Here is an 11,479-nt window from a genome sequence, read left to right as displayed (position 1 = left end):
TTTACTGTCATTATTATTTTCTAAACAACCTATAGCTGGACTTTTATTTCTGCTTTTGCCCAGAAGCTATTGATTTATTTTTATATTATTATTTTAACTCCAGTGCTTGTATGTTTTGTTAACCTATTTTTAAAAATAAATATTTTAATGATTTTTTTTTTTTTTTTTTACAGAGAGGAAGGAAGAGGGTTAGAGTTAGAAATATCGATGAGAGAGAAACATCCATCAGCTGCCTCCTGCACACCTCCTACTGGAGATGTGCCCGCAACCAAGGTACATGCCCTTGACTGGAATCAAACCTGGGACCTTTCAGTCCACAGTACAACACTTTATCCACTGAGCCAAACCGGTTAGGGCTTAACCTATTTTTAAATTAATTCCCAAGTTTATTTTATGGAGGTCAAAAAATAGAACTATTCTTACTGAAATGTCTTGTGACCTAATACATGAATAACGTGAAACATACCATTAGATTTTTGAGAAAAGTAAGCATTTTTGGCTGTAAGATATAAATTCCTCTATCTTATAAATCAACTTTATTGTATACATTAGCCAAATGCTTTATTCCATCTTTAATCTATTCCATCTGTTCAAGACTGAAAGTATGTTTAATTCTGGTAAAGTTATTCTTTGACAATTTATATTTTTACTTTTAGGGTTTGCTTATACAATAATTTTTGTAATACATTAAATTCTATGCATAAATGTTCATAATAATTGTATGTTCTCTATAAATAAAGATCCAGTTATTAACAAAGTAATATCATAATTTCAACAACATATTAGCCTTTATTTAATATAGTTATTTTGAATTTTAAGCATCAACTTAATTATGATAATTATTAATATAAGCATCATCAACAGTATCACTATTTTCAATTTGTTTGATACATCCATGCTCAGTCTTTTTATCCTCTTTTCAATATGTCTCTCTTTGAGATGCATTAGTAGATTAGATTTCTGATAAAATTATGAGATAAATGTAAATTAAATCATAATAAATCAGATGAACATGTAGATGAAAATTTATGAGACTATAGGGTAAGGAAGAATTTTGTAAGCTTACAAACAAAGAAACCATGAAGAGAAACATTAATTTATTTGACCATGTAGCAATGAACACTTCTATTCATCATAAAACATTACAAACAAATTAAAAGAAAAATGACAAATTGGAAAATGGCAGAAAAAATCTTATTATCCTTATATAGAAAGCACTTTTGTAAGTCATCTACATTAGCAAGACAATTGAAAATAGGGACAAAGGGTAATGGAAAAGCAATTCACAAAAGAATAAATGTAGATGGACACCAAGCAGAAGAGAAACCATTCAACCACATGTGTAATTATGGAAATATTTATTATAACCAAAACAAGAAACTTTCTTTTTTGCATTTCATGTTGGCAAAAATTTATGAATATGTCTTCAGTCCCAGAACTGCCTAAGGCTGCGTTGGCAGACACAAAGCACATGTGCTTCCATTCCTCCGTCCTCATTAAGGTTCAACATTACTAATTTATCTTAGCATTCTTTGCTGCTGGACCCAGACGTGGTCTTGGAGGCCTTCTCATCAGGGAGTACCAGGTCACCACCACTAATTAACCGGGGTTGGTACTCCAGATGGAATCTATTTGCCATCTCTACAGTTTGATGAAAGTGGAACTGTCCTACATGGTTAGTCCTTGGCAGCTTGATCTAATAATATGATGGTTTTAAAGGTTTGATAATGATCATATCCTTTAGCTAGGAATCCATTCTAAGGAGATCATCAGAGATGAACATACACATTTATGTATGAGGCTGGAATTTACAGTACTAAATACAAAAGCAAAACATTGGGAATATTGGAAACATTTTTAACATATCCTAAGATAATGGTTGGATAAAGCATAGTAAATGCATACAAATAATTACATAGTCTTATATTTGTTTTCAAAAATATTTAATGCTATGAACATACTCAATATACCCTGTTAAATTATGAGGGGAGGAACAAAATAAGTATATTGTTCATATCACTCAGGTAACATGAATTTTTTTCAAAATGCACTAGAAAAAATAATCATAAATATGTAATAATATGTTTATCTTATGGTGGAGCAATTGCTATTGATTACTTATTCGTTAAACTTTAAGCTACAGAATATACCTTTGTATCCATATCTAAGTAGTGTTGGGGGTGATCACTGAGAGAATGGGAACACCAAATGATTCCCAAGCTGGATCCAAGCATTCAGAGGCTCCTCACCCTCTCCTGTTCTTGGAATGTACATCTGCCCACCATTCCCATAGTAGGAACTGTTTTCACAGATAAGCCTTGAGAGAAAATGTGTTGTTGAGAACATCAGGACAATATAAGTGATTGACCCTTCATTAAAGCCTCTGTATAAACTTTTAAAATTCTGGCAGGATTTTCCTGTCTTGCAGCCGCCTAAGACAAGCATCAGATGGAAGTCCCCTTGCTTACTACACCTGCTACCTACCAATCTAGAGTGGGCTGCTCTCTCTTTGCACTCTGTGTATGGAGGTCAGTTTCATATTTCACTCAGGAAATTCCTGAGTTTGTGAATCCACAAGATACATATTATGATATACATACTTATCAATAGCATCCCATAGTTAAATAGTTTAATATTATAAACTTCCTAAAATGTCCTTGTATAATAGGAAGGTGTTGTTTTTTTCCCCTTCAAATTCTGGCTTTATGTGAACAATGGTTTTCAAATATTTATTGTGGTGTACAAACCTCCTTAAAACGTAATAACTTAAAACAATAATTTATTATTGTCTTCCATGATTCTGTGGGTTAACTGGGATCAGTTCACTGGGTTTCACTTGGATCGCATGTAATTGTAGTTAGATGGAGGCCATGGCTGAAGTCACATATGGACTCAACGGAGCAGCATGTCCAGGGTGGCTTCTTTGCTCATATGTATGAAACTCAAAGCATCTCCATGTGGTTCTCTAAGAGAAAAGCCCAGAGGTCTAATACAGCAGCGTTTTTCAACCGCTGTTCCGCGGCACACTAGTGTGCCACGAGATGTTGCCTGGTGTGCCGTAGGTGCAGACAAGACAAGAATTTTATAATTTTTCACTATTTTGTTTACTTAATATTTCATAATAAAGTAATTATAAAATACTTTCTTTGTGTTTATTTGATTCCTATTCAAGAGAATTACGTTATATATAGTCAATATAGGCACAGAGTTAAATTTTCTAACATTTTCTAATGGTGGTGTGCCTCGTGATTTTTTTCATGAAACAAGTGTGCCTTTGCCCAAAAAAGGTTGAAAAACACTGTAATACAGTGTTCACAGCTCCTAGAGGCAGGAAGCACAAGCTGCTGCCTCTGTTAAGAGTCACTACTGGAGATGGTATAGCATCACTTCTGCCATATTCTAATGGTGAAAGCAGAAACAAAGCCTATCTAGATTTAAAGGGATGAGGAAATAGATTTACCTCTTTATAGGGAATTAATGAGATCACATTGCAGAAGATCATGTGGAATGAAAAATATTACTGTGGACCTCTTTGGAAAACACTCTCTGCCATTCAATATTTGAAGCAATCTGTCACTTTTAGGACTCTCCTACCTGTTCTTCTACTTGCCAGTCTCATACCCAAGGATTCTAATTCTTTATAGAGCTTTAATGAATCCAATGGGTCTGAAGCTGATATAAAAGCTAAAAATTATTTTATTTTACTACTTGATAATGGACCAATTTACAGTAGCCTATGGAATGTAAGTTAATCTCAGACTTACAATATTTACAAACTTGAACGGTTTAAAATGAGATAACGGCCCTGGCTGGTTCTCTCAGTGGTTAGAGCGTTAGTCCACAGACCAAAGGGTCACAGGTTCCATTCCTAGTCAAGGGCACCTGTCTTGGTTGAGGTGCAGGTTCCCCAACCCTGGTAGGGGTGCATGCTGGAGGCAACCAATCAATGCGTCTCTCTCACCTCAATGTTTCTCTCTTTCTCTCCCCTCTTCCCTTCTTTCTATTCTCTAGGAATCAATGGAAAACAATATCCTCCAGTAAAGATTAAAATAATAATAATAATAAAATGAGGTAAAATACTCAACTAACTTCTGTTCATCCTGTTAATTTGTGCTGTTTTCCTCCAGACAGATGTTTCTTATGCTTAATTTGCCTAACAATATTCAGACTAGGAAATCATCCTAGCATTAAAACGATTCATCAAACATACCCACATTTATTTTCCAGACCCTTGGCTCTTTCTAGATCTGCCCTCCATTTTTCAACATCCTTAATTTCTATTGAACCCAGATGGAATCTACATTTGCTGAGAAAGGAAGAAAACAAAACATGTGACAGTATTTTATACTCTTCCATATTATATGGGAAAGGTCTAAAGATATATAATACTAGAGGCCCAATGTATGAAAATTTGTGCAAGAATACGCCTTCCTTCCCTCCAGCACCCAAGACCCAGGCTTCGTCAGGAAGGATGTCCGGAATCATGCCGGAAAGACGTCTGGTCTAATTACCATATTACCCTTTTATTATTATATATACTCTTATAAAAACATGCACACATGGGGATTTAGTTACAAAAGTGGTAGGCAACTTCTGAAATGTCCTCTAATGATCCTGTCTACTAATATTCGTGCTCTTTTACAATTCTTTCTCTTTGAATGTGGATTGGCCTTAATGATTAACTTCCAACAAATAAAATATGGCAAAAAGGTTGGGAAGTCATTTTCAAAATTAGGTTACAGAATGTCTGTTTTCTGTTTTACTCACTCTCTCTCACTCACTTGTGAGATGCCCCATGGAGAGGCTCACAGGGCAAGGAATGATATCTCTGGCCAGCAGCCAGCAAGGACCTGCAGCCTGTCAACAGGCAAGGAATGAGCTTTGAAGTGGAACTCTGAAGCTATCAATAGCCACATGAGTGAGCGGGGAAGCAGACCCTCCCAATGTCAACCCTTGAGATGACTGCAGCCCTGGGCAATACCATGACTGCAACCTTATGAGACATTCTGAGCCAGAAAATCCAGCTTAGTAACACCTGGAATCCTGACCCATAGAAAATGTCAGATACTAAACATTTGCTGTGTTAAGCCACTAAACTTTAGGGTAATCTGCCGTGACAGCAGCAACATGAGTTCCTGAATCCTATAGAGCAGTGTTTTTCAACCTTTTTTGGGCAAAGGCACACTTGTTTCATGAAAAAAATCACGAGGCACACCACCATTAGAAAATGTTAAAAAATTTAACTCTGTGCCTATATTGACTATATATAAAGTAATTCTCTTGAATAGGAATCAAATAAACACAAAGAAAGTATTTTATAATTACTTTATTATGAAATATTAAGTAAACAAAATAGTGAAAAATTATAAAATTCTTGTCTTGTCTGCACCTACGGCACACCAGGCAACATCTCGTGGCACACTAGTGTGCCGCGGAACAGCGGTTGAAAAACGCTGCTATAGAGAAAGCTCAAACAATACAGAAAGGGCTTGGAAAACTGCTTACATTGGAATTGACATCCACAGAAGGAGAGACAAAGTTTGTTGTCTGAACTTAACTGGCTTGATCAACTACTAAAACCGAACAAAACTAAACAAAATAAATTGATATCTCCAGATGATTTTAATAGACCTGGACTCTCACAATGTAATATTCAAAATCTTCACGATACCACTCAAAATTACATTTTTTTAAAAAAGAAAAACCCGATCATTTTTGACTGGGAAGAGACCATAAATAAAGGCAGACCCTAAGATGGCCTAGATATTTGAATTATCAGAAAAAAATATTAAAGCAGCTATGATAAATATGCTCCAGAAGGAAGTGCAAAAGGACCTATGTAGATGTAAGATTTCTACATTTTCACTTGTCCCAATTTAAAAAGAGATTTGCCCAAACCGGTTTGGCTCAATGGATAGAGCGTCGGCTTGGGGACTGAAAGGTCCCGGGTTCGATTCCGATCAAGGGCATGTATCTTGGTTGCAGGCACATCCCCAGTAGGGGGTGTGCAAGAGGCAGCTGATCGATGACTCTCTCTCATCGATGTTTCTAACTCTCTATTCTTCTCTGTTCCTCTCTGTACAAAATCAATAAAATATATTTTTTTAAAAAAGATTTTTTTAAAAAGGCTCAACTAAAAATAAATAAATGAACAAATAAATAAATAAATAAATAAATAAATAAAAGGATTCAACTATGTAAATCCGCTTTAAATATGGATGAAAGTAAAAGGCAAAATATATATTATAAAACACCAATAAAAACAGTTGCTATATTATTATCAGACAAAGCAGTTGCTATTTAATATCAGAGTGGACATTAGAGTAAGGAAATATTATCAAAGATAACAAGGAACAGTAAATTAGTTATTAAACACTGGAAAAGGGGTGAATTCCCCAAGAAGACATAACAGTCCTAAATGTGAAAGGTTCTAACAACAAGGACCAAATTGCATGAAGCAAAAACTGAGAGAACCAAAATAAGAACTAAGTAAATTAACAAATATAGTTGGAGATATCTGTAATCAGTAATCCATAGAACTAGACAGAAATTAGCAATGGTATAGAAGACTTATTGCCATTTATAGAATACTCCACTCAACAATATCAGAATACACATTCCTTCAAATGAATATTCACCAAGATAGATCATATTCTGAGCCATAAAATAAGCCTTAATCAACATATAAAAATTAAAATAATATAAAGTATGTGCTCATTATAATGGAATTAAACTGGAAATCAGTAACTGAAAGACATCTGGAAAAATCTCAAAAACGTTTGGAAATTAAACAACACATGGGCCAAAGAAAAATCTCAAGAGGAATTAGAAAATATTTTTAACTGAATGAAAATGAATATACAACATATCATAATTTATGCAATGCGACTAAAACAGTACTTTTTGAGAAATTTACAGCATTAAATGCTTATATTTAAAAAGTCTCAAGCTAATTATTTAACCTTATATTTATAAACCAGTGAAGAAGAACAAAATAAATCTAAAAAATATACAATGTATGTATTATAAGGGGCACATAAACCCTAAATAAATGAACAGAAATGTGTAAAGAAGAAAACAGAAAAAGAATAAAGAAAATTAATGAAACTAAAGAATGGTTGTCTGATTAAGACTCTACCAGACCGACCATGGGAAGAGAAAGATGCAAGTTGTTGACATTAGAATTGAAAGGGAAAATATCATCACTATAGACCTCACAGACATTACAAGAACAAAGAGGGGGAGAGGGAGAGAATAAAGGAATATTACAAACAACTCTATCAGAAAAATTCCACAACTTAGATGAGATGGATCAACTCCTTGAAAACTATCAAGTATCAAAAGTCATCCCAAACTAAACTTTTGGTGATTCTTTGGTCTACCCTTTTTCCTATAAATCACTAAGCCAGACCATTTTGATTGAAAGGAGAATTGGTATGATCTTCAAGAACCTTGGACAGCTTAGGCTTCTGCAGAAACATTTTAGAGTGTCTGATTAGCCTCTCTTTCCAGGGTCCCTTCTCCCATCGCCCTCCAACAACACTTTCTCAGCAGGATTTGTGTGCTTTGTATTTGTGCACATCCTGAAAGTCAAAGCACTTGCCTGCTGCTCCTCTATGGCCAAGCCCTTCATCAAGGGCCTTTCTTTATCCAGCAACACTACTCCCCAATTCAACCAGTTTTCAGTAGCATGTGGCTTGTTATGTAAGCTTTACTTCCTGCTTTAAAGGACCAACTGAGTCCTCAGAGGCACTAAGATCCTTTTTTAAAAACATTTTTTTTATTAAGGTATTACATGTGTACAAATCTTATCATTGCCCCCCCACACTCCCATACATGCCCCCCCCCCCCAGTGTTTTGCGTCCATTGGTTATGCTTATATGCATGCATACAAGTCCTTTGGTTGATCTCTTATCTGCCCCATCTCTCCCTAATCTTCCCGTTGTAATTTGACAGTCAGTTTGATGCTTGAGGCACTAAGATCCTTGACCAAACAACAATGGCAAGGTCAGGCCACTAAAAGGATATCTGCTATAGCTCTCCCTTCTAATTCCAGAAAGAGCTCCATGTGTTTTGTACAACTTTTGTCCATAGATTCTGGTTTATGGATTAACATTTAGTGCTCCGCCTCCCTTGTCAGTTTTCCAGTTAGTGTTTATAAGAAGGAAAATGCACACACCAAAATCATAGTTCTCATCTCTGTCTGAAAGTGATTAAGTCGTGTTTTTTTTTGTTTGTGTGTTTCCCCCCCCCCCCCCCACCAATTTCTTATACTTTTGGAGTGGTATCTGCAAACTAATACTGCCTGTGAGGGACAATATATACTGCCAGGAAGCATTTGCCAGTATTGTGATAGGTATGGCAAGGAACATTCCTGGTAATACTTTTGAGACAATACAAAAGCAGTGGCGTGTGCAATAGATTGGCTAAATAAGCCAAAAAGTTACAATGTGTGAACCTCCCAACAGTCACCCCACAATTAATAGGAATTTCTTTAAACCACCAAAGCTGGGCATCATTCCCTCCCACATCCCCTGGGAATTCCGACTCCCATCCAAGACCTTCCCCCTCACCGAGGCCTGGAGGATATGATGTTCATGGTCTCTCCCAAACTGGACCTCTCCTCAGAGTTACATGTTAGCTACGAGTTTCTCATTGAAGTGACCCTAGCTTTACAGAAACACAGCAATGCTGGCACCAACCTTTGTCTAAGCTGAGCCCTTCCCTCTCGCTCTTATTTTTCCTACAGAACCATAATCTATGGTGTGTGCTAACCTTGCTTCTGTAAGAAAATGTAACTCCTACCTTTCAGCAGCTAGCAGGCACTGCACACCCTGGCCTCTTTCACATAATTACCACTTTCTTTATGCTTTACTCTTTCTCTAGACAGGTATTTTCTTTTTTTAATTTTTCTTCATCTGAGGATACTTTATTACCCCTTTATGGGTTTTTTAAATTTTATTTTTCAATTACAGTTTACCTTCAATAATATTTTGTTTTAGTTTCAGATTCTAAAGAGGTATTTTCCTTTTTGTTTTCTTGTTTCCCTTTCTAAGTCCCTAGAAATGTTAACTTTAGGGTTTGATTTTCACTGTAAATGTTTTCCACAGTTGTGCCATAAATGTCACTAGAGGACTTACAGATTACTTGAAGCTAAAGACAGAGTATGCGATGAAGAATGAAAAACTCACTTATAACAGATAAATCAAAATGCCAGTCAATGAGTATTTTCTGATAAACATAAGAGCACCCATTAATTTACAGTAATTCTGAGAACTATAGCAGTTTGAGTACAGACATACCTCGGAGATATTGCGCCTTGGGTTCAGGACCATCGCAATAATGTGAGCAGCACAATAAAGCAAGACATTATCTTTGTGCTGGAGGTCTTGACTTCAATTTGTTAAAAACACAGTAATGTGAGGCACAATAAAATGGGGTATACCTGTAATCAATAAAGAGAATTTGCATAGTCTTTATTCTGAAGAACACTGATTTGAATGCACACTGGCATCATCCAGGAAATTTATAAAACACTAATACCTACGACTCACCCACAAAGACTCTGATTTAACATGTATGAGATGCAACCTGAGCTCAAAAGTTTTCCCCCAGGTGACTATTGTGTAACAAAGTGACTCTTTCGAGCAGCAAACTTTAGCATGATCAGAAACATGAGTTTGATAAAACAGGTGGCTAGAGTTTCTGAATAAGTAGGGTTGGATAGGGCCTGATGAGTTCAATTTTAAACACATCTCCAGATGAAACGGTTGCTCTGGAGGCCATACTTCACTGCAGGGTACCTTCGTGTGCATGTGACTGTTCAAAGGCAGGGATGCCTTAGTACATATGGATTTGGACCTAAGATTCTGCATTTCTAATAAGCTCTCAGGTAATACTAACACTGCTGATCCATGGATCACACTTCATACAGCAAAAGATTAGAGCACTATATTAAGAGAAAGGAATCCTATATAATAAAAGCCTAATATGCTAAGTGTCTGGTTGTATGGTTGGCCACTCAACCAAAGTGGAATATGCTAATAGATATGCTAAGGCTGCTCAACTGCTTGCTATGATGTGCACTGACCACCAGGGGGCAGATGCTCCAACCAGTACGTTAGCTTGATGCTTGGGCCTAGCTGATCAGGACTGAGTGAAACAAGCCTGACACACCCTGGAGCCCTCCTGTGGTCCCTCCCTGGCTGGCCAACTTCTTGCGTCCCTCCCCGGTCCTGATCATGTACCAATGCTGTCCCTGTCCCTCAGCCTGGCTTGTGCCCTCTTGCAATCTGGGCTGAGGGATTCTCCCCTCCCTCCCACACACACAAGTGCATGAATTTTGTGCACCAGGCCTCTAGTTAATTAAATAAAATATGATTTTGTAAAAACAGTGAGAAGAATATAGTACCAAAGCACCAATTTGAAGGATGTTTTCAACTGTAATTACATTATCATTACACAAATACATATAAAAAAATCCCATTATTTTTGAGAAATTACCAACAAGTTTGGTTTAGAAAACATTCATATTTATGCTCAAGCCACTGGGTTTTGGAGATATAATGTGCTATTGATAATTACATATGAAAACTTTTTCTTTCATTTCAAAAATTATTTAAGAAATGCTATTTACTAGATTTGTTTTCCTTTCTATTTTTCAGGCAGTAGGTTACAACTCACTTGCAATTCAAAAGGAAAAATTTTGAAGGCTTGTATTTAAGCATTTCCAAGTGAACATCACCAATGACAAATAATCAAACTAAAATATTAAGATCTGTAGATGACTCAAATGTTTCCTTGACTTACTGTCTTCTGTTTTGATGTGATTTTCTTTCATATTTTGAAAAAATTCTTTAGTACCATCTGTTCCTATAATGCTTTGGCATGCTTAAAACATTTCACATCCAGACTATACTTTTGAAATACATCCATGAAAGTTTCTTAAAGAAAATAAATTGGAAAAGGAATTTTCATCCCTCCTAGCTTGTTTTTTAACAAGTAACAGGCAAATATTGAAGAAACACAGAACGGTATAAATGTTTTATTATCACCAGGCATTTCCCCTCTGACCCTATGGCTATATTGGGCCTAAGGAAACAATATTGTATGTCCTATGTGCATAATCTGAAATAATTTGTGCAATAATTTTCCTTTGAAATAGACAGATCTAGTTTATAATTTGAATTATGAAATGATGAATTTTCATGTTGTCTCATCCATTTTATGGATAATCATGAAACAAATGATTAGCCTGCCAAAATAATTTCTCCAAGGATAGTTGATAGACTAGCAATACCAGTAAAAGAAATCCAATAATGTAAATAGATTCTTCCTCTATAAGATTAAAGCATACACCCAGAGATATATCAAACTTCTTCCAAGTTTTGACAGCAGTAATTGAGGATTAAGTGGCTCACTTTTTCAATTTATATACTCCCAGTTTGCATTGATAAGAAAATATAAATAAGTGGTATTA

The sequence above is a fragment of the Pipistrellus hanaki genome (assembly GCF_964339955.1).
Source record: "Pipistrellus hanaki genome assembly, chromosome: 11".
Classification (NCBI taxonomy): Eukaryota; Metazoa; Chordata; class Mammalia; order Chiroptera; family Vespertilionidae; genus Pipistrellus; species Pipistrellus hanaki.
The sequence above is the reverse complement of the archived record's forward strand: the minus strand, read 5'-3'. Positions refer to the sequence as shown.